The sequence below is a fragment of the Aotus nancymaae genome, unplaced genomic scaffold, assembly GCF_030222135.1.
Source record: "Aotus nancymaae isolate 86718 unplaced genomic scaffold, 86718_ANA_hifiasm-v0.15.2.pri h1tg000016l, whole genome shotgun sequence".
Taxonomy (NCBI): domain Eukaryota; kingdom Metazoa; phylum Chordata; class Mammalia; order Primates; family Aotidae; genus Aotus; species Aotus nancymaae.
This window is the reverse complement of record NW_026988428.1, coordinates 30,742,910-30,746,739: the sequence shown is the minus strand read 5'-3', so window position 1 is coordinate 30,746,739 and position 3,830 is coordinate 30,742,910. Positions and strand designations below refer to the sequence as shown.

The 3,830-nt window shown below is 36.5% G+C and overlaps 1 non-coding gene across 1 annotated transcript; it reads left to right on the top strand.

Moving 5' to 3' along the window:
• Nucleotides 1–3,247: 3,247 nt before the first annotated feature.
• Nucleotides 3,248–3,378, top strand: LOC135275526 (small nucleolar RNA SNORA3/SNORA45 family). The gene has a single exon (XR_010343148.1). It is a non-coding gene; the product is annotated as a small nucleolar RNA SNORA3/SNORA45 family (small nucleolar RNA).
• Nucleotides 3,379–3,830: the final 452 nt, after the last annotated feature.

The window sequence follows — 3,830 nt, the reverse complement described above, 5'->3', positions numbered from 1 at the left end:
CCTGAATGGTTTTGCCTAGATTTTCTTCTAGGGTTTTTATGGTATTAGGTCATATGTTTAAGTCTTTAATCCATCTGGAGTTAATTTTAGTGTAAGGTGTCAGGAAGGGTTCCAGTTTCTGCTTTCTGCACATGGCTAGCCAGTTTTCCCAACACCACTTATTGAACAGGGAATCCTTTCCCCATTGCTTGTTTTTTTCAGGTTTGTCAAAGATCAGATGGTTGTAGATTTGTTGTGTCGCCTCCGACGCCTCTGTTCTGTTCCATTGGTCTATATCTCTGTTTTGGTACCAGTACCATGCTGTTTTGATTACTGTAGCCTTGTAGTAGAGTTTGATGTCCGGTAGTGTGATGCCTCTCACTTTGTTCTTTTTGCTTAGAATTGACTTGGCTATGCGGGCTCTCTTTTGATTCCATATGAAGTTTAAGGTGGTTTTTTCCAGTTCTGTGAAGAAGGTCATTGGTAGCTTGATGGGGATAACGTTGAATCTGTAAATTACTTTGGGCAGTATGGCCATTTTCACGATATTAATTCTTCCTAACCATGAACATGGAATGTTTCTCCATCTGTTTGTGTCCTCTCTTGTTTTGTTGAGCAGTGGTTTGTAGTTCTCCTTGAAGAGGTCTTTTACATTCCTTGTTAGTTGTATTCCTAGGTATTTTATTCTCTTTGCAGCGATTGTGAACAGCAGTTCATTCTTGATTTGGCTCTCTTTAAGTCTGTTATTGGTGTATAGGAATGCTTGTGACTTTTGCACATTGATTTTGTATGCTGAGACTTTGCTGAAGTTGCTTATTAGTTTCAGGAGATTTTGGGCTGAGATGATGGGGTTTTCTAGATATACAATCATGTCGTCTGCAAATAGAGACAATTTGACTTCCTCCTTTCCTATTTGAATACCCCTTTATTTCTTTTTCTTGCCTGATTGCTCTGGCTATAACTTCCAGTACTATATTGAATAGGAGTGGTGAGAGAGGGCGTCCTTGTCTAGTGCCAGATTTCAAAGGGAATGCTTCCAGTTTTTGCCCATTCAGTATGATATTGGCTGTTGGTTTGTCATAAATAGCTTTTATTATTTTGAGATATGTTCCGTCAATACCTAGTTTATTGAGGGTTTTTAGCATAAAAGGCTGTTGAATTTTGTCAAAGGCCTTCTCTGCATCAATTGAGATAATCATGTGGTTTTTGTCTTTGGTTCTGTTTATGTGGTGAATTACATTTATAGGCTTGTGTGTGTTGAACCAGTCTTGCATCCCTGGGATGAATCCTACTTGATCATGGTGGATAAGCTTTTTGATGTTTTTATTATGAACACTGTATGCACACAAACTAGAAAACCTAGAAGAAATAGAAAAATTTCTGGAAATACACAACCTCTAAAGATTGAACCAGGAAAAACAAATCTCTGAACAAACTAATAATGAGTTCTAAAATTGAATCAGTAATTAAAAAACAAACAAAAACCAGAAAAAGCTCTAGACCAGAAGGATTCACAGCTGAAATCTACCAGATGCATAAATAAGAGTTCAGTATAAATCCTACTGAAACTATTCCAAAAAATCAGGAAGGAGGGACTCCTCCCTAATTCATTCTATGAGGCCAGCACCATTCTGATACCAAAACCTGGCAGAGACACAATGTAAAAAGAACACTTGAGGCCAATACCCCTGATAAACATAGATGCAAAAATCTCCAACAAAATACTAGCAAACTGAACCCAGCATCACTTTAAAGCTAATCCACCATGATCAGGTAGGCTTTATTCTTATGATGCAAGATTAGTTCAATATATGAATCAATAAATGTGATCATCACACAAATAGAACTGAAAGCAAAAACCACATGATCTTCTCAATAGACACAGAAAAGGCTTTCTATAAAATTCAACATCCCTTCATGTTAAAAACCTCAACAAACTAAGCATTAAAGGACCATACCTCAAAATAATAAAATACATTTATAAAAAAGCCACAGCCAACATCATACAGAACAGAAAAAAGCTGGAAGGATTCCCTCTGAGAACCAGAACAAGACAAGGATGCCCTCTTTCACCACTCCTATTCAACATAGTACTGAAAGTCCAATTAGGTAAGAGAAAGAAATAAAAGGCACCCAAATAGGAAAAGAAAAAGTCAAACTATCTGTCTTCACAGACAATATGACTCTATACCTAGAAAACCCCATACTCTCTGCCCAAAGGCTTCTAGATCTGATAAACAACTTCAGCAAGGTTTCAAAATACAAAATCAGTGTACAAAAATCAGTTGAACTTCTACACACCAATATCTAACCTGAGAGCCAAATCAAGAATGTAATCCCATTCACGATAGCCATAAAAAGAATAAAATATCTAGAAATATGGCTAACCAGGGAGGTAAAAGATCTCTACAATGAGAATTACAAAACATTGCTAAAAGAAAGCAGAGACAACACAAACAAATGGGAAAACATTCCATGCTTATGGATAGGAAGAATCAATATTGTAAAAACATCCAAAGCAATTTACACATTCAATGCTATTCCTATCATAACACCAAGGATATTTTTTTACAGAATTAGAAAAAATGATTCTAAAATTCATTTGGAACCAGAAAAGAGCCTAAATAGCCAAAGCAATCCTAGGAAAAATAACAAACCTAGAGGCATCACACTACCTGACTTCAAACTATACTATAAGGCTACAGTAACCAAAACAGCATGATACTGGTACAAAAACAAACATAGAGCAATGGAACAAAATAGAAAACTCAGAAATAAAGCTGAATGCCTACAATCATCTGATCTTCAACAAAGCCAACAATAACAAGCAATAAGGAAATGACTCCTTAGTCAATAAATGGTGCTGGGTCAACTGGATAGCCATATGCAGAAGATTGAACCTGGACCTCTACCTCTCCCCACATACAAAAATTGACTCAAGATGAATTAAAGACTTCAATGTAAAACCTAAAACTATCAAAACCCTAGAAGAAAACCTAGGAAATACCATTCTAGGCATAGGCCCTTGGAAAGACTTCATGAGGAAGACTCCAAAAGCAATTGCAGCAACAATTAACAAGTGGAACCCAGTTAAACTAAAGAGCTTCTGCACAGCAAAAGAAACTATCAACAGAGTAAACAGCCTACAAAATGGGGGAAAATATTTGCAAACTATGCATCTGACAAAAGTCTAATATCCAGAATCTATAAGTAACTTAAACAAATCAACAAGCAAAAAACCAACAACCCCATTAAAAAATGGGCAAAAGCCGAGACTAGAGTCACATCTTGACACAACTCTTGTCCTGGTGTGCTAGAGTACTCGGAGAGAATCTGCTGGTCTTGATTCACTGGTGGGGGCAGTCGGTGCCCCCATTAGTGCCCAGATCAGAAACATACATAAAAAAATAAAAATAAAAATAAATAAATAAACAATAATGAAAAAATGGGCAAAGGACGTAGCAGATACTTCTCAAAAGAAGACATACACATGGCTAAGAAGCATATGAAAAAATGTTCATTATCACTAATCATTAGGTAAAGGCAAATCAAAACCACAATGAGACACCATCTCATACCAGTCAGAATGGCTCTTATTAAAGAGTCAAAAAGAAGAGATGGTGGTCAGGTTGTGAAGAAAAGTGAATGCTTATGCATGGCTGGGGGAATGTAGATCAGTTCAGCCACTGTGGAAAGCAGTCTGGAGATTTCTCAAAGAACTTAAAACAGAATTACCATTCGACCCAGCAATCTCAATACTGGGTATACATACCCAAATGAATATAAATAATTATATAAAGACACACACATTTGTATGTTCATTTCAGCCCTATTCATAGTAGTAAAGACAT